Source organism: Schistocerca cancellata, chromosome 1 (assembly GCF_023864275.1).
Source record: "Schistocerca cancellata isolate TAMUIC-IGC-003103 chromosome 1, iqSchCanc2.1, whole genome shotgun sequence".
Classification (NCBI taxonomy): Eukaryota; Metazoa; Arthropoda; class Insecta; order Orthoptera; family Acrididae; genus Schistocerca; species Schistocerca cancellata.
Genome location: NC_064626.1, coordinates 348108720 through 348135199, shown reverse-complemented (window position 1 = coordinate 348135199; position 26480 = coordinate 348108720). Strand labels below are relative to the sequence as shown.

The 26480-nt window shown below is 47.1% G+C and overlaps 3 non-coding genes across 3 annotated transcripts; all 3 read left to right on the top strand.

Moving 5' to 3' along the window:
- On the top strand, nucleotides 1-74 carry Trnas-cga (transfer RNA serine (anticodon CGA)). Its single transcript has one exon. It is a non-coding gene; the product is annotated as a tRNA-Ser (tRNA).
- Nucleotides 75-14489: 14415 nt separating this feature from the next.
- Trnas-cga (transfer RNA serine (anticodon CGA)) lies at nucleotides 14490-14563 on the top strand. Its single transcript has one exon. It is a non-coding gene; the product is annotated as a tRNA-Ser (tRNA).
- A 2342-nt stretch (nucleotides 14564-16905) lies between these two features.
- Nucleotides 16906-16979, top strand: Trnas-cga (transfer RNA serine (anticodon CGA)). The gene has a single exon. It is a non-coding gene; the product is annotated as a tRNA-Ser (tRNA).
- The last annotated feature ends 9501 nt before the right edge of the window (nucleotides 16980-26480 follow it).

Below are 26480 nucleotides of genomic sequence, written 5' to 3'. Positions count from 1 at the left end.
TGTTCGGTAGCTCAGTTGGTAGAGCACTTGCCCGCGAAAGGCAAAGGTCCCGAGTTCGAGTCTCGGTCGGGCACACAGTTTTAATCTGCCAGGAAGTTTCATATCAGCGCACATTCTGAGTGAAAAATCTCATTCTGGAAACATCCCCCAGGCTGTGGCTAAGCCATGTCTCCGCAATATCCTTTCTTTCAGGAGTGCTAGTTCTGCAAGGGTCGCAGGAGAGCTTCTGTAAAGTTTGGAAGGTAGGAGACGAGGTACTGGCAGAAGTAAAGCTGTGAGGACCGGGCGTGAGTCGTTCTTCGGTAGCTCAGTTGGTAGAGCACTTGCCCGCGAAAGGCGAAGGTCCCGAGTTCGAGTCTTTGTCGGGCACACAGTTTTAATCTGCCAGGAAGTTTCATATCAGCGCACATTACGCTGCAGAGTGAAAAATCTCATTCTGGAAACATCCCCCAGGCTGTGGCTAAGCCATGTCTCCGCAATATCCTTTCTTTCAGGAGTGCTAGTTCTGCAAGGTTCGCAGGAGAGCTTCTGTAAAGTTTGGAAGGTAGGAGACCAGGTACTGGCAGAAGTAAAGCTGTGAGGACCGGGCGTGAGTCGTTCTTCGGTAGCTCAGTTGGTAGAGCACTTGACCGCGAAAGGCAAAGGTCCCGAGTTCGAGTCTAGGTCGGGCACACAGTTTTAATCTGCCAGGAAGTTCCATATCAGCGCACATTCCGCTGCAGAGTGAAAAATCTCATTCTGGAAACATCCCCCAGGCTGTGGCTAAGCCATGTCTCCGCAATATCCTTTCTTTCAGGAGTGCTAGTTCTGCAAGGTTCGCAGGAGAGCTTCTGTAAAATTTGGAAGGTAGGAGACGAGGTACTGGCAGAAGTAAAGCTGTGAAGACCGGGCGTGAGTCGTTGTACGGTAGCTCAGTTGGTAGATCACTTGCCCGCGAAAGGCAAAGGTCCCGAGTTCGAGTCTCGGTCGGGCACACAGTTTTAATCTGCCAGGAAGTTTCATATCAGCGCACATTCTGCTGTAGAGTGAAAAATCTCATTCTGGAAACATCCCCCAGGCTGTGGCTAAGCCATGTCTCCGCAATATCCTTTCTTTCAGGAGTGCTAGTTCTGCAAGGGTCGCAGGAGAGCTTCTGTAAAGTTTGGAAGGTAGGAGACGAGGTACTGGCAGAAGTAAAGCTGTGAGGACCGGGCGTGAGTCGTTCTTCGGTAGCTCAGTTGGTAGAGCACTTGCCCGCAAAAGGCAAAGGTCCCGAGTTCGAGTCTCGGTCGGGCACACAGTTTTAATCTGCCAGGAAGTTTCATATCAGCGCACATTCCGCTGCAGAGTGAAAAATCTCATTCTGGAAACATCCCCCAGGCTGTGGCTAAGCCATGTCTCCGCAATATCCTTTCTTTCAGGAGTGCTAGTTCTGCAAGGTTCGCAGGAGAGCTTCTGTAAAGTTTGGAAGGTAGGAGACGAGGTACTGGCAGAAGTAAAGCTGTGAGGACCAAGCGTGAGTCGTTCTTCGGTAGCTCAGTTGGTAGAGCACTTGCCCGCGAAAGGCAAAGGTCCCGAGTTCGAGTCTCGGTCGGGCACACAGTTTTAATCTGCCAGGAAGTTTCATATCAGCGCACATTCTGCTGCAGAGTGAAAAAGCTCATTCTGGAAACATCCCCCAGGCTGTGGCTAAGCCATGTCTCCGCAATATCCTTTCTTTCAGGAGTGCTAGTTCTGCAAGGGTCGCAGGAGAGCTTCTGTAAAGTTTGGAAGGTAGGAGACGAGGTACTGGCAGAAGTAAAGCTGTGAGGACCGGGCGTGAGTCGTTCTTCGGTAGCTCAGTTGGTAGAGCACTTGCCCGCGAAAGGCAAAGGTCCCGAGTTCGAGTCTTTGTCGGGCACACAGTTTTAATCTGCCAGGAAGTTTCATATCAGCGCACATTCCGCTGCAGAGTGAAAAATCTCATTCTGGAAACATCCCCCAGGCTGTGGCTAAGCCATGTCTCCGCAATATCCTTTCTTTCAGGAGTGCTAGTTCTGCAAGGTTCGCAGGAGAGCTTCTGTAAAGTTTGGAAGGTAGGAGACGAGGTACTGGCAGAAGTAAAGCTGTGAGGACCGGGCGTGAGTCGTTCTTCGGTAGCTCAGTTGGTAGAGCACTTGCCCGCGAAAGGCAAAGGTCCCGAGTTCGAGTCTCGGTCGGGCACACAGTTTTAATCTGCCAGGAAGTTTCATATCAGCGCACATTCTGGTGCAGAGTGAAAAATCTCATTCTGGAAACATCCCCCAGGCTGTAGCTAAGCCATATCTCCGCAATATCCTTTCTTTCAGGAGTGCTAGTTCTGCAAGGGTCGCAGGAGAACTTCTGTAAAGTTTGGTAGGTAGGAGACGAGGTACTGGCAGAAGTCAAGCTGTGAGGACCGGGCGTGAGTCGTTCTTCGGTAGCTCAGTTGGTAGAGCACTTGCCCGCGAAAGGCAAAGTTCCCGAGTTCGAGTCTCGGTCGGGCACACAGTTTTAATCTGCCAGGAAGTTTCATATCAGCGCACATTCCGCTGCAGAGTGAAAAATCTCATTCTGGAAACATCCCCCAGGCTGTGGCTAAGCCATGTCTCCGCAATATCCTTTCTTTCAGGAGTGCTAGTTCTGCAAGGTTCGCAGGAGAGCTTCTGTAAAGTTTGGAAGGTAGGAGACGAGGTACTGGCAGAAGTAAGCTGTGAGGACCGGGCGTGAGTCGTTCTTTGGTAGCTCAGTTGGTAGAGCACTTGCCCGCGAAAGGCAAAGTTCCCGAGTTCGAGTCTCGGTCGGGCACACAGTATTAATCTGCCAGGAAGTTTCATATCAGCGCACACTCCCCTGCAGAGTGAAAAATCTCATTCTGGAAACATCCCCCAGGCTGTGGCTAAGCCATGTCTCCGCAATATCCTTTCTTTCAGGAGTGCTAGTTCTGCAAGTTTCGCAGGAGAGCTTCTGTAAAGTTTGGAAGGTAGGAGACGAGGTACAGGCAGAAGTAAAGTTGTGAGGACCGGGCGTGAGTCGTTGTTCGGTAGCTCAGTTGGTAGATCACTTGCCCGCGAAAGGCAAAGGTCCCGAGTTCGAGTCTCGGTCGGGCACACAGTTTTAATCTGCCAGGAAGTTTCATATCAGCGCACATTCTGCTGTAGAGTGAAAAATCTCATTCTGGAAACATCCCCCAGGCTGTGGCTAAGCCATGTCTCCGCAATATCCTTTCTTTCAGGAGTGCTAGTTCTGCAAGGGTCGCAGGAGAGCTTCTGTAAAGTTTGGAAGGTAGGAGACGAGGTACTGGCAGAAGTAAAGCTGTGAGGACCGGGCGTGAGTCGTTCTTCGGTAGCTCAGTTGGTAGAGCACTTGTCCGCGAAAGGCAAAGGTCCCGAGTTCGAGTCTCGGTCGGGCACACAGTTTTAATCTGCCAGGAAGTTTCATATCAGCGCACATTCCGCTGCAGAGTGAAAAATCTCATTCTGGAAACATCCCCCAGGCTGTGGCTAAGCCATGTCTCCGCAATATCCTTTCTTTCAGGAGTGCTAGTTCTGCAAGGTTCGCAGGAGAGCTTCTGTAAAGTTTGGAAGGTAGGAGACGAGGTACTGGCAGAAGTAAAGCTGTGAGGACCAAGCGTGAGTCGTTCTTCGGTAGCTCAGTTGGTAGAGCACTTGCCCGCGAAAGGCAAAGGTCCTGAGTTCGAGTCTCGGTCGGGCACACAGTTTTAATCTGCCAGGAAGTTTCATATCAGCGCACATTCTGCTGCAGAGTGAAAAAGCTCATTCTGGAAACATCCCCCAGGCTGTGGCTAAGCCATGTCTCCGCAATATCCTTTCTTTCGGGAGTGCTAGTTCTGCAAGGGTCGCAGGAGAGCTTCTGTAAAGTTTGGAAGGTAGGAGACGAGGTACTGGCAGAAGTAAAGCTGTGAGGACCGGGCGTGAGTCGTTCTTCGGTAGCTCAGTTGGTAGAGCACTTGCCCGCGAAAGGCGAAGGTCCCGAGTTCGAGTCTTTGTCGGGCACACAGTTTTAATCTGCCAGGAAGTTTCATATCAGCGCACATTCCGCTGCAGAGTGAAAAATCTCATTCTGGAAACATCCCCCAGGCTGTGGCTAAGCCATGTCTCCGCAATATCCTTTCTTTCAGGAGTGCTAGTTCTGCAAGGTTCGCAGGAGAGCTTCTGTAAAGTTTGGAAGGTAGGAGACGAGGTACTGGCAGAAGTAAAGCTGTGAGGACCGGGCGTGAGTCGTTCTTCGGTAGCTCAGTTGGTAGAGCACTTGCCCGCGAAAGGCAAAGGTCCCGAGTTCGAGTCTCGGTCGGGCACACAGTTTTAATCTGCCAGGAAGTTTCATATCAGCGCACATTCTGGTGCAGAGTGAAAAATCTCATTCTGGAAACATCCCCCAGGCAGTAGCTAAGCCATATCTCCGCAATATCCTTTCTTTCAGGAGTGCTAGTTCTGCAAGGGTCGCAGGAGAACTTCTGTAAAGTTTGGAAGGTAGGAGACGAGGTACTGGCAGAAGTCAAGCTGTGAGGACCGGGCGTGAGTCGTTCTTCGGTAGCTCAGTTGGTAGAGCACTTGCCCGCGAAAGGCAAAGTTCCCGAGTTCGAGTCTCGGTCGGGCACACAGTTTTAATCTGCCAGGAAGTTTCATATCAGCGCACATTCCGCTGCAGAGTGAAAAATCTCATTCTGGAAACATCCCCCAGGCTGTGGCTAAGCCATGTCTCCGCAATATCCTTTCTTTCAGGAGTGCTAGTTCTGCAAGGTTCGCAGGAGAGCTTCTGTAAAGTTTGGAAGGTAGGAGACGAGGTACTGGCAGAAGTAAAGCTGTGAGGACCGGGCGTGAGTCGTTCTTTGGTAGCTCAGTTGGTAGAGCACTTGCCCGCGAAAGGCAAAGGTCCCGAGTTCGAGTCTCGGTCGGGCACACAGTTTTAATCTGCCAGGAAGTTTCATATCAGCGCACATTCTGCTGCAGAGTGAAAAATCTCATTCTGGAAACATCCCCCAGGCTGTGTCTAAGCCATGTCTCCGCAATATCCTTTCTTTCAGGAGTGCTAGTTCTGCAAGGGTCGCAGGAGAGCTTCTGTAAAGTTTGGAAGGTAGGAGACGAGGTACTGGCAGAAGTAAAGCTGTGAGGACCGGGCGTGAGTCGTTCTTCGGTAGCTCAGTTGGTAGAGCACTTGCTCGCGAAAGGCAAAGATCCCGAGTTCGAGTCTCGGTCGGGCACACAGATTTAATCTGCCAGGAAGTTTCATATCAGCGCACATTCCGCTGCAGAGTGAAAAATCTCATTCTGGAAACATCCCTCAGGCTGTGGCTAAGCCATGTCCCCGCAATATCCTTTCTTTCAGGAGTGCTAGTTCTGCAAGGTTCGCAGGAGAGCTTCTGTAATGTTTGGAAGGTAGGAGACGAGGTACTGGCAGAAGTAAAGCTGTGAGGACCGGGCATGAGTCGTTGTTCAGTAGCTCAGTTGGTAGAGCACTTGCCCGCGAAAGGCAAAGGTCCCGAGTTCGAGTCTCGGTCGGGCACACAGTATTAATCTGCCAGGAAGTTTCATATCAGCGCACATTCCGCTGCAGAGTGAAAAATCTCATTCTGGAAACATCCCTCAGGCTGTGGCTAAGCCATGTCTCCGCAATATCCTTTCTTTCAGGAGTGCTAGTTCTGCAAGGTTCGCAGGAGAGCTTCTGTAAAGTTTGGAAGGTAGGAGACGAGGTACTGGCAGAAGTAAAGCTGTGAGGACCGGGCGTGAGTCGTTCTTCGGTAGCTCAGTTGGTAGAGCACTTGCCCGCGAAAGGCAAAGGTCCCGAGTTCGAGTCTCGGTCGGGCACACAGTTTTAATCTGCCAGGAAGTTTCATATCAGCGCACATTCCGCTGCAGAGTGAAAAATCTCATTCTGGAAACATCCCCCAGGCTGTGGCTAAGCCATGTCTCCGCAATATCCTTTCTTTCAGGAGTGCTAGTTCTGCAAGGTTCGCAGGAGAGCTTCTGTAAAGTTTGGAAGGTAGGAGACCAGGTACTGGCAGAAGTAAAGCTGTGAGGACCGGGCGTGAGTCGTTCTTCGGTAGCTCAGTTGGTAGAGCACTTGCCCGCGAAAGGCAAAGTTCCCGAGTTCGAGTCTCGGTCGGGCACACAGTTTTAATCTGCCAGGAAGTTTCATATCAGCGCACATTCCGCTGCAGAGTGAAAAATCTCATTCTGGAAACATCCCCCAGGCTGTGGCTAAGCCATGTCTCCGCAATATCCTTTCTTTCAGGAGTGCTAGTTCTGCAAGGGTCGCAGGAGAGCTTCTGTAAGGTTTGGAAGGTAGGAGACGAGGTACTGGCAGAAGTAAAGCTGTGAGGACCGGGCATGAGTCGTTGTTCGGTAGCTCAGTTGGTAGAGCACTTGCCCGCGAAAGGCAAAGATCCCGAGTTCGAGTCTCGGTCGGGCACACAGTATTAATCTGCCAGGAAGTTTCATATCAGCGCACATTCCCCTGCAGAGTGAAAAATCTCATTCTGGAAACATCCCCCAGGCTGTGGCTAAGCCATGTCTCCGCAATATCCTTTCTTTCAGGAGTGCTAGTTCTGCAAGGTTCGCAGGAGAGCTTCTGTAAAGTTTGGAAGGTAGGAGACGAGGTACTGGCAGAAGTAAAGCTGTGAGGACCGGGCATGAGTCGTTGTTTGGTAGCTCAGTTGGTAGAGCACTTGCCCGCGAAAGGCAAAGGTCCCGAGTTCGAGTCTCGGTCGGGCACACAGTTTTAATCTGCCAGGAAGTTTCATATCAGCGCACATTCCGCTGCAGAGTGAAAAATCTCATTCTGGAAACATCCCCCAGGCTGTGGCTAAGCCATGTCTCCGCAATATCCTTTCTTTCAGGAGTGCTAGTTCTGCAAGGTTCGCAGGAGAGCTTCTGTAAAGTTTGGAAGGTAGGAGACCAGGTACTGGCAGAAGTAAAGCTGTGAGGACCGGGCGTGAGTCGTTCTTCGGTAGCTCAGTTGGTAGAGCACTTGACCGCGAAAGGCAAAGGTCCCGAGTTCGAGTCTAGGTCGGGCACACAGTTTTAATCTGCCAGGAAGTTCCATATCAGCGCACATTCCGCTGCAGAGTGAAAAATCTCATTCTGGAAACATCCCCCAGGCTGTGGCTAAGCCATGTCTCCGCAATATCCTTTCTTTCAGGAGTGCTAGTTCTGCAAGGTTCGCAGGAGAGCTTCTGTAAAGTTTGGAAGGTAGGAGACGAGGTACTGGCAGAAGTAAAGCTGTGAGGACCGGGCGTGAGTCGTTGTTCGGTAGCTCAGTTGGTAGATCACTTGCCCGCGAAAGGCAAAGGTCCCGAGTTCGAGTCTCGGTCGGGCACACAGTTTTAATCTGCCAGGAAGTTTCATATCAGCGCACATTCTGCTGTAGAGTGAAAAATCTCATTCTGGAAACATCCCCCAGGCTGTGGCTAAGCCATGTCTCCGCAATATCCTTTCTTTCAGGAGTGCTAGTTCTGCAAGGGTCGCAGGAGAGCTTCTGTAAAGTTTGGAAGGTAGGAGACGAGGTACTGGCAGAAGTAAAGCTGTGAGGACCGGGCGTGAGTCGTTCTTCGGTAGCTCAGTTGGTAGAGCACTTGCCCGCGAAAGGCAAAGGTCCCGAGTTCGAGTCTCGGTCGGGCACACAGTTTTAATCTGCCAGGAAGTTTCATATCAGCGCACATTCCGCTGCAGAGTGAAAAATCTCATTCTGGAAACATCCCCCAGGCTGTGGCTAAGCCATGTCTCCGCAATATCCTTTCTTTCAGGAGTGCTAGTTCTGCAAGGTTCGCAGGAGAGCTTCTGTAAAGTTTGGAAGGTAGGAGACGAGGTACTGGCAGAAGTAAAGCTGTGAGGACCAAGCGTGAGTCGTTCTTCGGTAGCTCAGTTGGTAGAGCACTTGCCCGCGAAAGGCAAAGGTCCCGAGTTCGAGTCTCGGTCGGGCACACAGTTTTAATCTGCCAGGAAGTTTCATATCAGCGCACATTCTGCTGCAGAGTGAAAAAGCTCATTCTGGAAACATCCCCCAGGCTGTGGCTAAGCCATGTCTCCGCAATATCCTTTCTTTCAGGAGTGCTAGTTCTGCAAGGGTCGCAGGAGAGCTTCTGTAAAGTTTGGAAGGTAGGAGACGAGGTACTGGCAGAAGTAAAGCTGTGAGGACCGGGCGTGAGTCGTTCTTCGGTAGCTCAGTTGGTAGAGCACTTGCCCGCGAAAGGCGAAGGTCCCGAGTTCGAGTCTTTGTCGGGCACACAGTTTTAATCTGCCAGGAAGTTTCATATCAGCGCACATTCCGCTGCAGAGTGAAAAATCTCATTCTGGAAACATCCCCCAGGCTGTGGCTAAGCCATGTCTCCGCAATATCCTTTCTTTCAGGAGTGCTAGTTCTGCAAGGTTCGCAGGAGAGCTTCTGTAAAGTTTGGAAGGTAGGACACGAGGTACTGGCAGAAGTAAAGCTGTGAGGACCGGGCGTGAGTCGTTCTTCGGTAGCTCAGTTGGTAGAGCACTTGCCCGCGAAAGGCAAAGGTCCCGAGTTCGAGTCTCGGTCGGGCACACAGTTTTAATCTGCCAGGAAGTTTCATATCAGCGCACATTCTGGTGCAGAGTGAAAAATCTCATTCTGGAAACATCCCCCAGGCTGTAGCTAAGCCATATCTCCGCAATATCCTTTCTTTCAGGAGTGCTAGTTCTGCAAGTGTCGCAGGAGAACTTCTGTAAAGTTTGGAAGGTAGGAGACGAGGTACTGGCAGAAGTCAAGCTGTGAGGACCGGGCGTGAGTCGTTCTTCGGTAGCTCAGTTGGTAGAGCACTTGCCCGCGAAAGGCAAAGTTCCCGAGTTCGAGTCTCGGTCGGGCACACAGTTTTAATCTGCCAGGAAGTTTCATATCAGCGCACATTCCGCTGCAGAGTGAAAAATCTCATTCTGGAAACATCCCCCAGGCTGTGGCTAAGCCATGTCTCCGCAATATCCTTTCTTTCAGGAGTGCTAGTTCTGCAAGGTTCGCAGGAGAGCTTCTGTAAGGTTTGGAAGGTAGGAGACGAGGTACTGGCAGAAGTAAAGCTGTGAGGACCGGGCATGAGTCGTTGTTCGGTAGCTCAGTTGGTAGAGCACTTGCCCGCGAAAGGCAAAGATCCCGAGTTCGAGTCTCGGTCGGGCACACAGTATTAATCTGCCAGGAAGTTTCATATCAGCGCACACTCCCCTGCAGAGTGAAAAATCTCATTCTGGAAACATCCCCCAGGCTGTGGCTAAGCCATGTCTCCGCAATATCCTTTCTTTCAGGAGTGCTAGTTCTGCAAGGTTCGCAGGAGAGCTTCTGTAAAGTTTGGAAGGTAGGAGACGAGGTACTGGCAGAAGTAAAGCTGTGAGGACCGGGCATGAGTCGTTGTTTGGTAGCTCAGTTGGTAGAGCACTTGCCCGCGAAAGGCAAAGGTCCCGAGTTCGAGTCTCGGTCGGGCACACAGTTTTAATCTGCCAGGAAGTTTCATATCAGCGCACATTCCGCTGCAGAGTGAAAAATCTCATTCTGGAAACATCCCCCAGGCTGTGGCTAAGCCATGTCTCCGCAATATCCTTTCTTTCAGGAGTGCTAGTTCTGCAAGGTTCGCAGGAGAGCTTCTGTAAAGTTTGGAAGGTAGGAGACCAGGTACTGGCAGAAGTAAAGCTGTGAGGACCGGGCGTGAGTCGTTCTTCGGTAGCTCAGTTGGTAGAGCACTTGACCGCGAAAGGCAAAGGTCCCGAGTTCGAGTCTAGGTCGGGCACACAGTTTTAATCTGCCAGGAAGTTCCATATCAGCGCACATTCCGCTGCAGAGTGAAAAATCTCATTCTGGAAACATCCCCCAGGCTGTGGCTAAGCCATGTCTCCGCAATATCCTTTCTTTCAGGAGTGCTAGTTCTGCAAGGTTCGCAGGAGAGCTTCTGTAAAGTTTGGAAGGTAGGAGACGAGGTACTGGCAGAAGTAAAGCTGTGAGGACCGGGCGTGCATCGTTGTTCGGTAGCTCAGTTGGTAGATCACTTGCCCGCGAAAGGCAAAGGTCCCGAGTTCGAGTCTCGGTCGGGCACACAGTTTTAATCTGCCAGGAAGTTTCATATCAGCGCACATTCTGCTGCAGAGTGAAAAATCTCATTCTGGAAACATCCCCCAGGCTGTGTCTAAGCCATGTCTCCGCAATATCCTTTCTTTCAGGAGTGCTAGTTCTGCAAGGGTCGCAGGAGAGCTTCTGTAAAGTTTGGAAGGTAGGAGACGAGGTACTGGCAGAAGTAAAGCTGTGAGGACCGGGCGTGAGTCGTTCTTCGGTAGCTCAGTTGGTAGAGCACTTGCCCGCGAAAGGCAAAGTTCCCGAGTTCGAGTCTCGGTCGGGCACACAGTTTTAATCTGCCAGGAAGTTTCATATCAGCGCACATTCCGCTGCAGAGTGAAAAATCTCATTCTGGAAACATCCCCCAGGCTGTGGCTAAGCCATGTCTCCGCAATATCCTTTCTTTCAGGAGTGCTAGTTCTGCAAGGTTCGCAGGAGAGCTTCTGTAAAGTTTGGAAGGTAGGAGACCAGGTACTGGCAGAAGTAAAGCTGTGAGGACCGGGCGTGAGTCGTTCTTCGGTAGCTCAGTTGGTAGAGCACTTGACCGCGAAAGGCAAAGGTCCCGAGTTCGAGTCTAGGTCGGGCACACAGTTTTAATCTGCCAGGAAGTTCCATATCAGCGCACATTCCGCTGCAGAGTGAAAAATCTCATTCTGGAAACATCCCCCAGGCTGTGGCTAAGCCATGTCTCCGCAATATCCTTTCTTTCAGGAGTGCTAGTTCTGCAAGGTTCGCAGGAGAGCTTCTGTAAAGTTTGGAAGGTAGGAGACGAGGTACTGGCAGAAGTAAAGCTGTGAGGACCGGGCGTGAGTCGTTGTTCGGTAGCTCAGTTGGTAGATCACTTGCCCGCGAAAGGCAAAGGTCCCGAGTTCGAGTCTCGGTCGGGCACACAGTTTTAATCTGACAGGAAGTTTCATATCAGCGCACATTCTGCTGTAGAGTGAAAAATCTCATTCTGGAAACATCCCCCAGGCTGTGGCTAAGCCATGTCTCCGCAATATCCTTTCTTTCAGGAGTGCTAGTTCTGCAAGGGTCGCAGGAGAGCTTCTGTAAAGTTTGGAAGGTAGGAGACGAGGTACTGGCAGAAGTAAAGCTGTGAGGACCGGGCGTGAGTCGTTCTTCGGTAGATCAGTTGGTAGAGCACTTGCCCGCGAAAGGCAAAGGTCCCGAGTTCGAGTCTCGGTCGGGCACACAGTTTTAATCTGCCAGGAAGTTTCATATCAGCGCACATTCCGCTGCAGAGTGAAAAATCTCATTCTGGAAACATCCCCCAGGCTGTGGCTAAGCCATGTCTCCGCAATATCCTTTCTTTCAGGAGTGCTAGTTCTGCAAGGTTCGCAGGAGAGCTTCTGTAAAGTTTGGAAGGTAGGAGACCAGGTACTGGCAGAAGTAAAGCTGTGAGGACCAAGCGTGAGTCGTTCTTCGGTAGCTCAGTTGGTAGAGCACTTGCCCGCGAAAGGCAAAGGTCCCGAGTTCGAGTCTCGGTCGGGCACACAGTTTTAATCTGCCAGGAAGTTTCATATCAGCGCACATTCTGCTGCAGAGTGAAAAAGCTCATTCTGGAAACATCCCCCAGGCTGTGGCTAAGCCATGTCTCCGCAATATCCTTTCTTTCAGGAGTGCTAGTTCTGCAAGGGTCGCAGGAGAGCTTCTGTAAAGTTTGGAAGGTAGGAGACGAGGTACTGGCAGAAGTAAAGCTGTGAGGACCGGGCGTGAGTCGTTCTTCGGTAGCTCAGTTGGTAGAGCACTTGCCCGCGAAAGGCGAAGGTCCCGAGTTCGAGTCTTTGTCGGGCACACAGTTTTAATCTGCCAGGAAGTTTCATATCAGCGCACATTCCGCTGCAGAGTGAAAAATCTCATTCTGGAAACATCCCCCAGGCTGTGGCTAAGCCATGTCTCCGCAATATCCTTTCTTTCAGGAGTGCTAGTTCTGCAAGGTTCGCAGGAGAGCTTCTGTAAAGTTTGGAAGGTAGGAGACGAGGTACTGGCAGAAGTAAAGCTGTGAGGACCGGGCGTGAGTCGTTCTTCGGTAGCTCAGTTGGTAGAGCACTTGCCCGCGAAAGGCAAAGGTCCCGAGTTCGAGTCTCGGTCGGGCACACAGTTTTAATCTGCCAGGAAGTTTCATATCAGCGCACATTCTGGTGCAGAGTGAAAAATCTCATTCTGGAAACATCCCCCAGGCTGTAGCTAAGCCATATCTCCGCAATATCCTTTCTTTCAGGAGTGCTAGTTCTGCAAGGGTCGCAGGAGAACTTCTGTAAAGTTTGGAAGGTAGGAGACGAGGTACTGGCAGAAGTCAAGCTGTGAGGACCGGGCGTGAGTCGTTCTTCGGTAGCTCAGTTGGTAGAGCACTTGCCCGCGAAAGGCAAAGTTCCCGAGTTCGAGTCTCGGTCGGGCACACAGTTTTAATCTGCCAGGAAGTTTCATATCAGCGCACATTCCGCTGCAGAGTGAAAAATCTCATTCTGGAAACATCCCCCAGGCTGTGGCTAAGCCATGTCTCCGCAATATCCTTTCTTTCAGGAGTGCTAGTTCTGCAAGGTTCGCAGGAGAGCTTCTGTAAGGTTTGGAAGGTAGGAGACGAGGTACTGGCAGAAGTAAAGCTGTGAGGACCGGGCATGAGTCGTTGTTCGGTAGCTCAGTTGGTAGAGCACTTGCCCGCGAAAGGCAAAGATCCCGAGTTCGAGTCTCGGTCGGGCACACAGTATTAATCTGCCAGGAAGTTTCATATCAGCGCACACTCCCCTGCAGAGTGAAAAATCTCATTCTGGAAACATCCCCCAGGCTGTGGCTAAGCCATGTCTCCGCAATATCCTTTCTTTCAGGAGTGCTAGTTCTGCAAGGTTCGCAGGAGAGCTTCTGTAAAGTTTGGAAGGTAGGAGACGAGGTACTGGCAGAAGTAAAGCTGTGAGGACCGGGCATGAGTCGTTGTTTGGTAGCTCAGTTGGTAGAGCACTTGCCCGCGAAAGGCAAAGGTCCCGAGTTCGAGTCTCGGTCGGGCACACAGTTTTAATCTGCCAGGAAGTTTCATATCAGCGCACATTCCGCTGCAGAGTGAAAAATCTCATTCTGGAAACATCCCCCAGGCTGTGGCTAAGCCATGTCTCCGCAATATCCTTTCTTTCAGGAGTGCTAGTTCTGCAAGGTTCGCAGGAGAGCTTCTGTAAAGTTTGGAAGGTAGGAGACCAGGTACTGGCAGAAGTAAAGCTGTGAGGACCGGGCGTGAGTCGTTCTTCGGTAGCTCAGTTGGTAGAGCACTTGACCGCGAAAGGCAAAGGTCCCGAGTTCGAGTCTAGGTCGGGCACACAGTTTTAATCTGCCAGGAAGTTCCATATCAGCGCACATTCCGCTGCAGAGTGAAAAATCTCATTCTGGAAACATCCCCCAGGCTGTGGCTAAGCCATGTCTCCGCAATATCCTTTCTTTCAGGAGTGCTAGTTCTGCAAGGTTCGCAGGAGAGCTTCTGTAAAGTTTGGAAGGTAGGAGACGAGGTACTGGCAGAAGTAAAGCTGTGAGGACCGGGCGTGCATCGTTGTTCGGTAGCTCAGTTGGTAGATCACTTGCCCGCGAAAGGCAAAGGTCCCGAGTTCGAGTCTCGGTCGGGCACACAGTTTTAATCTGCCAGGAAGTTTCATATCAGCGCACATTCTGCTGCAGAGTGAAAAATCTCATTCTGGAAACATCCCCCAGGCTGTGTCTAAGCCATGTCTCCGCAATATCCTTTCTTTCAGGAGTGCTAGTTCTGCAAGGGTCGCAGGAGAGCTTCTGTAAAGTTTGGAAGGTAGGAGACGAGGTACTGGCAGAAGTAAAGCTGTGAGGACCGGGCGTGAGTCGTTCTTCGGTAGCTCAGTTGGTAGAGCACTTGCCCGCGAAAGGCAAAGGTCCCGAGTTCGAGTCTCGGTCGGGCACACAGTTTTAATCTGCCAGGAAGTTTCATATCAGCGCACATTCCGCTGCAGAGTGAAAAATCTCATTCTGGAAACATCCCCCAGGCTGTGGCTAAGCCATGTCTCCGCAATATCCTTTCTTTCAGGAGTGCTAGTTCTGCAAGGTTCGCAGGAGAGCTTCTGTAAAGTTTGGAAGGTAGGAGACCAGGTACTGGCAGAAGTAAAGCTGTGAGGACCGGGCGTGAGTCGTTCTTCGGTAGCTCAGTTGGTAGAGCACTTGCCCGCGAAAGGCAAAGTTCCCGAGTTCGAGTCTCGGTCGGGCACACAGTTTTAATCTGCCAGGAAGTTTCATATCAGCGCACATTCCGCTGCAGAGTGAAAAATCTCATTCTGGAAACATCCCCCAGGCTGTGGCTAAGCCATGTCTCCGCAATATCCTTTCTTTCAGGAGTGCTAGTTCTGCAAGGTTCGCAGGATAGCTTCTGTAAAGTTTGGAAGGTAGGAGACGAGGTACTGGCAGAAGTAAAGCTGTGAGGACCGGGCATGAGTCGTTGTTCGGTAGCTCAGTTGGTAGAGCACTTGCCCGCGAAAGGCAAAGGTCCCGAGTTCGAGTCTCGGTCGGGCACACAGTTTTAATCTGCCAGGAAGTTTCATATCAGCGCACATTCCGCTGCAGAGTGAAAAATCTCATTCTGGAAACATCCCCCAGGCTGTGGCTAAGCCATGTCTCCGCAATATCCTTTCTTTCAGGAGTGCTAGTTCTGCAAGGTTCGCAGGAGAGCTTCTGTAAAGTTTGGAAGGTAGGAGACCAGGTACTGGCAGAAGTAAAGCTGTGAGGACCGGGCGTGAGTCGTTCTTCGGTAGCTCAGTTGGTAGAGCACTTGCCCGCGAAAGGCAAAGTTCCCGAGTTCGAGTCTCGGTCGGACACACAGTTTTAATCTGCCAGGAAGTTTCATATCAGCGCACATTCCGCTGCAGAGTGAAAAATCTCATTCTGGAAACATCCCCCAGGCTGTGGCTAAGCCATGTCTCCGCAATATCCTTTCTTTCAGGAGTGCTAGTTCTGCAAGGTTCGCAGGAGAGCTTCTGTAAAGTTTGGAAGGTAGGAGACGAGGTACTGGCAGAAGTAAAGCTGTGAGGACCGGGCATGAGTCGTTGTTTGGTAGCTCAGTTGGTAGAGCACTTGCCCGCGAAAGGCAAAGGTCCCGAGTTCGAGTCTCGGTCGGGCACACAGTTTTAATCTGCCAGGAAGTTTCATATCACCGCACATTCCGCTGCAGAGTGAAAAATCTCAATCTGGAAACATCCCCCAGGCTGTGGCTAAGCCATGTCTCCGCAATATCCTTTCTTTCAGGAGTGCTAGTTCTGCAAGGTTCGCAGGAGAGCTTCTGTAAAGTTTGGAAGGTAGGAGACGAGGTACTGGCAGAAGTAAAGCTGTGAGGACCGGGCGTGAGTCGTTCTTCGGTAGCTCAGTTGGTAGAGCACTTGCCCGCGAAAGGCAAAGGTCCCGAGTTCGAGTCTCGGTCGGGCACACAGTTTTAATCTGCCAGGAAGTTTCATATCAGCGCACATTCCGCTGCAGAGTGAAAAATCTCATTCTGGAAACATACCCCAGGCTGTGGCAAAGCCATGTCTCCGCAATATCCTTTCTTTCAGGAGTGCTAGTTCTGCAAGGTTCGCAGGAGAGCTTCTGTAAAGTTTGGAAGGTAGGAGACGAGGTACTGGCAGAAGTAAAGCTGTGAGGACCGGGCGTGAGTCGTTCTTCGGTAGCTCAGTTGGTAGAGCACTTGCCCGCGAAAGGCAAAGGTCCCGAGTTCGAGTCTCGGTTGGGCACACAGTTTTAATCTGCCAGGAAGTTTCATATCAGCGCACATTCTGCTGTAGAGTGAAAAATCTCATTCTGGAAACATCCCCCAGGCTGTGGCTAAGCCATGTCTCCGCAATATCCTTTCTTTCAGGAGTGCTAGTTCTGCAAGGGTCGCAGGAGAGCTTCTGTAAAGTTTGGAAGGTAGGAGACGAGGTACTGGCAGAAGTAAAGCTGTGAGGACCGGGCGTGAGTCGTTCTTCGGTAGCTCAGTTGGTAGAGCACTTGCCCGCGAAAGGCAAAGTTCCCGAGTTCGAGTCTCGGTCGGGCACACAGTTTTAATCTGCCAGGAAGTTTCATATCAGCGCACATTCCGCTGCAGAGTGAAAAATCTCATTCTGGAAACATCCCCCAGGCTGTGGCTAAGCCATGTCTCCGCAATATCCTTTCTTTCAGGAGTGCTAGTTCTGCAAGGTTCGCAGGAGAGCTTCTGTAAAGTTTGGAAGGTAGGAGACGAGGTACTGGCAGAAGTAAAGCTGTGAGGACCGGGCGTGAGTCGTTCTTCGGTAGCTCAGTTGGTAGAGCACTTGCCCGCGAAAGGCAAAGGTCCCGAGTTCGAGTCTCGGTCGGGCACACAGTTTTAATCTGCCAGGAAGTTTCATATCAGCGCACATTCCGCTGCAGAGTGAAAAATCTCATTCTGGAAACATCCCCCAGGCTGTGGCTAAGCCATGTCTCCGCAATATCCTTTCTTTCAGGAGTGCTAGTTCTGCAAGGTTCGCAGGAGAGCTTCTGTAAAGTTTGGAAGGTAGGAGACGAGGTACTGGCAGAAGTAAAGCTGTGAGGACCGGGCGTGAGTCGTTCTTCGGTAGCTCAGTTGGTAGAGCACTTGCCCGCGAAAGGCAAAGTTCCCGAGTTCGAGTCTCGGTCGGGCACACAGTTTTAATCTGCCAGGAAGTTTCATAGCATCGCACATTCCGCTGCAGAGTGAAAAATCTCATTCTGGAAACATCCCCCAGGCTGTGGCTAAGCCATGTCTCCGCAATATCCTTTCTTTCAGGAGTGCTAGTTCTGCAAGGTTCGCAGGAGAGCTTCTGTAAAGTTTGGAAGGTAGGAGACGAGGTACTGGCAGAAGTAAAGCTGTGAGGACCGGGCATGAGTCGTTGTTCGGTAGCTCAGTTGGTAGAGCACTTGCCCGCGAAAGGCAAAGGTCCCGAGTTCGAGTCTCGGTCGGGCACACAGTTTTAATCTGCCAGGAAGTTTCATATCAGCGCACATTCCGCTGCAGAGTGAAAAATCTCATTCTGGAAACATCCCCCAGGCTGTGGCTAAGCCATGTCTCCGCAATATCCTTTCTTTCAGGAGTGCTAGTTCTGCAAGGTTCGCAGGAGAGCTTCTGTAAAGTTTGGAAGGTAGGAGACAAGGTACTGGCAGAAGTAAAGCTGTGAGGACCGGGCGTGAGTCGTTCTTCGGTAGCTCAGTTGGTAGAGCACTTGCCCGCGAAAGGCAAAGGTCCCGAGTTCGAGTCTCGGTCGGGCACACAGTTTTAATCTGCCAGGAAGTTTCATATCAGCGCACATTCCGCTGCAGAGTGAGAAATCTCATTCTGGACTTATTTACTTCATAAATTTTGATTTGCTTACACTAAAACTCTCTCTCTCTCCTCGTAGGGTAGTGTTTGAGAGAGAGGAATTAGAGTTTTACAAATGTTGACCCAATACAGTATTAATTTTTTCCGCAGATTTCGATAAGTTTTGTTTGTTTCGTGGTCATGAGGCCAAACAACTATTAATTATCAAACAAATCATCTGACTAGCTAACTAACTAACCAAATATCCTACTTACTAACAAGAGAATTCATTTTTTATTTATCTGCAACCATTTTGCATGCAAAATAGCACCAGTAGATGTCTGCCTTGGAAATAATCAACTTTGGATTGTACACATTTTTTTGTGTGAAGCTTATTTTTCAACATATTCTGGTTTGTCAACTTAAAATTTACACCCTGTATGATCTCTGCACATGACTAGGCAACAGAATGTAGCATAAGTAAAGACATAATTAACAACTGCTAGCACAGTAACAACTTGAGTACCTTCGTAATGAACATTTTACAAAAAGAAGCTGGAAACATCAATACAGAAGCAAATAACATAGAATTATCTGGTTTGGAAGAAGTACAAGCTTTCCATAGAGATTGGGAGGAAGACTACACCCAATGATATCTTTGCACGGGCTTAAAAGAACAATTCCCGAGAAATAGACAGATGCAAAAAAGATAGATTTCACAGTGAGGCAGATTGAAGAAGGAGCTGGCAACTAGGCAGATTCTCAATATTTAGACAGTATTACATATGACGAGTTTGAAGAAAAAGCGTTCATAGAGAAATATTGGTTACAGGAAATGCAAGAAGTTGCTAGTTAACTGAGACCATGAAAGGAAGGGTTGTTAGTTGGCATGTTAGAAAAATCACAACGATTGGACTGTGCATGACAGTGCACCATATGAATACTTTCTAAAGCTGCACGCAAAAATGTGGTTTTTCAGTGGGTCTTATTTCAGGTTCCATTAGTCAGAGCAATGAGGGGCCCAGTGTTTAGGATAACCCTTGGCCTAGCGACCATTTGAATACCTATCAGAAGATGGGGCATATTGCAGCTATCCTACAGTACAGGCTCAAAATTTAAACATCACACACTTCCTCCAGCCCATGCAAATTGAAAAATCAGTTGGTTCTTTTGTGCTATGAATGAGCAAGCATGGACCTTAGGTGGCTTATAAAAGACCATTTGTTTATGGGCTGTTCTGAGAAAACACCAAAAACCATGAATTTTTGGTACGAAAGGTATAAATTGTGGGGATGGTCACTTCTACAACTTCAGCAGGTCGTGTCAAAAAAATGTATACACACTTTGAAGTGTCATAGAAAATTTATTTCCCGTTTTACAATGTTAAATTTCTGGAAATGGAAAGCTTAAAGTCCAATTGGAAAAATAAATGTGCTTTGCTAATGTGATAATGTTCAAACTGGTGGCCTTCAGCATCAATACATTTCTGAGTACGAGTCACCAATGATTCCGTACATTGTACCAAAGTGTCCAATGAGATTTCTGCACACAGCGCCTGAATCTCGTTCCAAAGTGTGTCCAGGTTACGTGGTTTACATTTGTACACCTCATCTTTTACTGTGCCCCATAAGAAGAAATCCAGCGGCGTGAGGTCTGGAGAGCGTGCAGGAAACTCGATTGGTCCCCTGCGTCCTATCCACTGGCCTGGCACATTATGATCCAGGTATGCTCGTACATCCCTACGATAGTGGTTGGTTGGTTGGTTTTTGGGGAAGGAGACCAGACAGCGAGGTCATTGGTCTCATCGGATTAGAGAAGGACGGGGAAGGAAGTCGGCCGTGCCCTTTGAAAGGAACCATCCCGGCATTTGCCTGGAGCGATTTAGGGAAATCACGGAAAACCTAAATCAGGATGGCCGGACGCGGGATCCTATGATAGTGTGGCGGGGCGCCATCTTGTTGGAAATAAAACTCATCATTACCGTATAATGCACGAATGGCATGGAATATGGAGTCAGCAAGCATCGTTAGGTATGTTTCTCCAGTAACAGTACCTTCAAAGTGGAAAGGCCCAATGAGTCCCCTTGCAGACAAACCACACCACACATTTGCACCAGGCAAAGTCACAGCCTTTCCAACTGTAATGTGAGGATTATCTTCAGCCCATTACACACAATTGTGCCTATTTACAGTTCAATTGAGTTTGAATTGGGCTTCATCTGACCAAATTATGCTACCCATAAATCCCGGTTCACCATCTCCTGAACCCAATCACAAAATTCTAACCTTTGAACTGGATTGTCGTCACTTAGCTGTTGCACCAGCCTTGGAACATACACACAAAACTTGCCTTTCTTCAGAATGCGTAGCACACTACTAGCACTTGAATTACTCTCACGTGCCACTTGACCTGAAGATTTTTGAGGCAAACTCTGAAACAGTTTCAAGACCGCAGTTGTGGAATCATCACTTGTAGCTGTACAAGGTCGCCCTGATCGACCTTTATGCACATCACACACTGTTCCATGAATTTCGAATTTGTCTCATAGCCGTGTAAGTGTTAACCTTGAAGGTGGTTCTGTACCATACTCACTTCTCCACTGTCTTTGAACTGCAGCTACATTCTCAAACTTCCAGTACCACTTAATTATCTGTTTCTGCGCTTCAAAGCTCAAACGCACGTCCGCCATGTTGCAGTTACTTCCTTGACACTGCTGCCAACTGTTGAAGAAACATAACATTACTTTCTCACAGATATTTAACCTTGTAGGACGGGAAATAAATTGTCTATGACAGTTCAAAGTGTGCATACATTTTTTTGACGCACCCTGTATTCATAGCAGATCATTCAAATTTTTACCATTATCTTCTTAAGTTGATAATCTCAGGAAACTTTTTTTGAATGTCATTATCTATTACCGAGATTCAGTGGGTGCAATGCTACTGTACTTTGCAGAAAACCAACAAAAAAACTAGTTTTTTTGCCATTTTTGCACCATTGGCTGCAGTAATCTAAATAACTGACTGCAGCAGATGGCTTATATTTAACATTCACTTAGAAATGCAATTTGCCATTTTCATAAATCTGTATCGGTTATCAAGATACATCTGAAAAACCATGATTTTTGGGTACCAAAGGAATCGACTGTGGGGATGGCCATTTACCTTAAGATGACGTTCCTGAGGAATCTTGAAACTTTTTTTGATGTCATTATCTTTTACCCAGATCCCGAGGTTCAAATTTGCCATATTTATGGACATAATATCTGATCTGGAGGCCTAAAAGTAGTTTTAACTGATGTAGTGGAGATATGGCAAGCATTCTTAGGTTCTTATAGTTTGGTGAAACTATATATTTAGGCAGCATTGTTTTCACCAACTAAACTTTTATGATGAGCTGTCTCTGCATAATGGGCATTTCATGACAATACAAACATGCCCAAAACATACTAAAGTGACAAAAAATAGACTAAAAAGAGTCTTAACATTCCTGAAAAGTGCTTAGAATGACTCAAAAACTATGTAAAACTGTAAAAACTGCAGATTTGGTAAAATATTTCTAATAACATTTTAATCTTTTAAGATAAAAATCAAAAAAAGCTGGGCATTTTCAATCAATTGTGGTTGATGAACAAAGTATTCAGAAAAAATGTAATACAAACAATTTTGTTTTAACCCCATATTACATGTAATAATATGTTGTTTATATGTGTTAAAGTATATAAATGTGATGAAGTATATAAATAAACTGTTTACTGAACTAGAGGAAGAATGGCCCTGCAGGAGCACAAAAAAGGTAATCTTTATCAAAAATTTTGGCATGTGAGAATATTCACACTTTTTTGTGCTGAAAGATAGTAGGAGAGAGACAGTGGTGGTAATGGAGAATAAGTGAGAGTGAATAAGAAAGAGATGTGGATGAAAACAATAGCAGTGGGGACCAAAGAGAGAGGAGATATTGATGGTCCCTGAGAGACAGTAGTGTTAAAAGCAAAAAGAGATGGTTGGAGATAGAAGAAGGGTAAACAAATGAAAGAGGAGACAGAGGAAATGAAAAATACAGATGAGTGGAGACCATACATGAGTGGGGGAGGGGGTCTGGACCTTCCCAGACTGGTGAACTTTAACATGTAGGCATATTGGACCAAAATTGTAAACACGTGGGTATAGGACACAAATAAGTTGGACACATCAGAATTTTTCAGTTGCCGAAATATGGTGAGGACAGTCGCAGTGGGAAAGAAAGATGAGAGACTGGATAAAAGGATTTAGAATGTTCTGTGTTAAATGAGTATGAATATGTTTTCATTATAAAATGTTTAGTAGAAAGGTGGAATGAGGATTGAGCCAGCTGGTTCCCCACGCTCCACTGTTATGTCAGTCTTTTAAAGAGGAACAGATTCACGTTTTCTGTGCTCTGACAGGCTCGCTTTTCTGCTAGTTAAACAGATATTTGGAGACATCAGTTAGAAAGAAAATATTAATAAGATGGGTAATGACCAGAGTACCAGCACAATATGGAAACATGTCACTTGGTCTTAAGATCAACAAAGAAGAGGAACCAAAATTGATTATAAAATGCATAAAAGAAAGAGCATAACAGGAAGGCTACAATAGTAAAAGGAATAATGGAACCAGAACTACTGAACTTACGAATACAGTGATATGGGCAGCACCCCAGCAGCACAACAACAATCGGCAGTGCAAAGAAACATGGAATGATGGGTGACAAGAAGTCAGAGGTAGCTACAGTAAGGAAAATTACAAAGGTTGTGGAAGGGGCCAAAGCAGACACAGCAAGTTCAGAGCAGGCTCTTGCCTGCATGAACGGGAGACAAAGCAACTGGAGGATGAAACACAATGTGAAGAGCACCGTGAGAACTGGGGATGGCAGTGTGGAAATTTTATACACTATGAGAGGTAATATATCACTGTGAGAGGAGAGGAAGAAATGTGTAGACCATGGTGCAGGAACAGTGGAGAGAGGAACGGGAACAAGGGAAACATTGATTAGTTTCAGCTTGGTCCACCCTGGAACTAATACTAAGGGGCAAAACATGCAATTCCACATTATAAAGACCAGAAGACATGATGTAGAAATGAAATATGATCAGAGGAATGAAGTTCGAGAACCAGCCAATAACGTGCATAGTGGCATAAAGCAGGTAGTGAATGGTAACGAAATAAATGACAATACAGTGGTTTGGTGGTAGCAGAGTCCAACCAGTTAAAGAAATTGTTACGGTTAGTGAAGGGAGAAAGAAGAAAATACAAAAGAAGATGATTAAGAAACGTCAAAAGATACAACTTTACAAGTAAAAAGCGCATCTAATGATAACCATTGAGTGAGCTTCCAATGTTATGCAAAGTAGTCGTGGATGTGCATGCGATAGCACAACAAAAGCCCAGGTCTGTGGGTGTCACTTCAACAATGGACTTTGCCAAACCAGAAACTGTAGTTAGGAGAGATAATATGAAAGGTATGAACAAGATGAAAATCACAATGTCATCAGGGACATCACACACAAATACAATAATACTAGATGTAAGAAAGCTGAATGTTGCACCTCCAGAACCATATCTAGTGAATACTTCTAAATTACAAAACAGAAGTAACAGTTTGAAAATAAATCTCTGTGCTATGAGAAAAGTATGAAGGGAAAAAGCAAAAAAATGGAGATTTATACAACATAAATAATAATTGTTTAAAATACATGTAATCTGTCAAAAAGAAAGAACTGAAAGCTGCTAAAACAAGAATAAAAGACAGAGAAAATGAAAGGGTTTACCTTCGAAAAATAGCTGGAAGCAAATGAGGAGGCAGTAAGAAAGGCGATGCTACAAAATCCACCAGCTTTGAGTGCACTCAATTTGGAACGATGTAGCAGAACGAATGTAACCAAGGACAATAAAAACAAAATTTCTTCAAATAGAACAGTGAGGAAGGCCGATAATCAATATAAATGGAAGAGCAGATGTAAAAGAGCAACATGGGTATGTGCGATACTCACAAGGAGGAAGAGAAAGAGAAAGAACCATTACATGAAGATAATCGAAGCAAGGGAAGAATGAGAAAAAAAGATAACAGCAAACAATTAGCCACAAAAAAACTAGTGCATCAAAGAAAATACATGAATAAATCATGATCTAATCTAATTTTCCGCCGTTTTTCACCCGCTATGAACTGTGAAATATAAGTCAGACTAGGCAATGCCCAGGCAAAGTCAGTTTTAAAATACCGATGTTTTTTGGTGGGAAGCATTTTGGACTGAGCCTTATTGAGCCAGTGTAGGTCAGAAACATACTATGCAGCGAGATTAGTGAATGGAAACACTAGCAAAGTAGGCTAATTAAGTGCTGTGTGCACAGGTGTCAAGGTTAAGTGATGGCTGCTGATGTGCCATTTTTCGAATGTTCCATATGGATGCCACATGACATGTGAAGTCAGCAAGTATGTAGCCCATGTGCAGGTGGGCCAGTTAAGAGTTGGTGCACCAGGACTTCGTGAAGTGCACCGTGTCCAGAAACTGGCACCATAATGATTTTACAAAGATTTAGTGGCGGAATGAGATGATGTTATGTGCGCATGAGAGATATGTGGGGGACTTACAACCAGACGGCCACACGTCAACAACTGAGGTGGTTGCCATAACAAAATAACCACATTCTTGTGGAAAGGCAATGAACTCTCATTCATTTCAACAAATGGAACAACCAGACACAGCAAAGGGCAAGCTGCACCCGTACCATCTCTGATCGGAGGTCTGCTCATTGAGTGATCAACCGTGGCATGAAGGCACTGCACTGGGTCACAGCCACTACCTAACACAGGACAATTGACAGGGTGGAGGTTTAACGCCAGCAGGAGCCCAGCAGGGACAGGGTGGCACCTGCACCTCTCCGCACACCAGCTTTCCAGTCCGAGGAGAAATTGTGAGTGTAGTGAACGTAAGAAAAGTGCACTGTAAAAATGCAAGAGATTAATAACGTAAATGAGTATTTTTGTTTGTTTATTTCTTTGTCTCTCTTACAGAAGACACTTTTATTAACAATGGTTATCACGACTAATTTATTTTGCATAATATCTATTTTCTGAAAAGGATTTTGGTGGAAAACATTCTAACATGAATTGATCTCATACTTAGATTGCTCCTAGGCACTGACTGTTTTATAGTCGTACATTTAAAACCAATGTTTATGAAGCAATTTATGTGCATTTTGTTTATGGTGCCCTAATCTTGATTATTATACATTATATGGGAGGTAAACCCACAGTTATCACTAGCTTTAGCCATCTGCCTCACTACAGATCCATACGCTGCACTGACCACATGTGCAACTGGCCTCACCAGCCCATCACAGGTGTTACTCGATGCACTGAGCTAAGGCTTGCTAGCTGTGAGTGCATGGACCGCCATCAAGGGCTACACCATCGGCTTTCAGTTGATTCTACAACACCATCTGTACACTCTGACTCAAAACTATTGCCACCAGCATCAGTGATATCCACACTTGAGTGGATATCACTCAATACCTAGGCTGACATGAACCTCCTGGCTTCAGACTATACCGTACTGTCAATTGTTACTTATCATGCAGCCCTCAAGATTTGGATCTTGTTACACTACTGACCTTGTATTGCCTCCAGACAGCTTTATATTATTGCACATTGTGCCGTTGTGTGTTGTAGGCTACCAAATAAACAGATTTGAAAACCAGTGTTCATTTGTGTTGTGTGGCACAACACAACTGGTGACTATAGACTGAACCTGCGTGTGTTCCATAGCTCAAAATGTGAAACACTTTGTGCGAATTTCTGTGCTAGAGTGACATGGACTATGGACTTTGTGTGCTGAATGGTCAGTTTACGTCTTTCCAGTTATCATGGCCAAACCATCTCACTAAATGGAAAGTCAATAAAGTATGGAGGACCCCCTGGACAGAGTACTGTCGCAAACAAACAGTCAATCCTTCACCACTCCCACCGTATGAGGAAAAATCGGAAGACTGGGACTCGTACAAACAAAGGCTGTGACAGCATTTTAAGGCATTTAAATACAACACGATGATGCCTCTACATCCCTTTTTCTTATTGTGGTTTATGCCACAAACTTATCAGCTGTTGTGCAAGCTGACCCACTAAAATAACCCAATAAACTGACTGACTTTCAAAAAAATTTATTCTTTGTTCAGTGCTCACTATCAATGACATTGTTATCCAATTTTTCCTTGCCTCAAGTTTCACCAATGCCACTAGCAGATGAGTCAATCTATTGAGCTTGGGCAGTTGCAATCCAGGGGCTAAGTTGCTGACACATGATTTTTACACCTAACACCAAACTCTTATGCAGAAGGCATGATTAGAGACACAATTGTCCACACAGCACCTGATAAAGAAAGGGTTACCACTAGTTTCCCCAAGTGTAACTTAGATCTCTAGAGTAAGTAAAGACAAACGTTGACAATTCGTCTTTGCAGCAATGGTACAAGAAACAATAGAGCCAAATGAGAAAATATCTAAATAAAATTTGCAAGCAGATGGCATTTCCTAATGTGAGCAAAAATCTTAAGTATTAACATCAACATCTTTTGTAATTGACTGTTTTTAGATGGAGAAAGCAACCCAAGTGACACAAATATGCAATTCCTTGGAGTCGCAAGACAGATTTAAAATACCTTGACCGATTTCAAAAATAACCTCAGAAAGAAATAGGCATTTTGAAAGGAATGCATAAGGTGTGGAAGATTTGTGTAAACCAACTATATAGGTGTTGGTTCTACTACATTCATTATTGTCGGTTATTACCCACTGTGTTGTACTTATTATTTTAAAAGTATTATACGAGTTTTCTATCGAGAAATATTTCAGTACATAGTGTACAAACAGCCAGCAACTGCCACAATTTTCTTCTTCTTGTCATCCATACTTTCTAGTATATAAACTACTTTCGAAGTACCAAAATGCACTGCACAACGTATTTGGGGCGAACTGTCGCAGTTTCTGAAAAACCTCACCTGTGGCCTCTGGCCTGCCAAGGAGCACTGCAGTCCTTGATCCGTTGATAAATCATGAAAATTCACAGCATTACACCACATACAAACAGATCGGCCTGCAGGCAGTTCTGTGAGGTTAGATCTGATGTGCAGGACCTGTACATTAGTGGGAAACA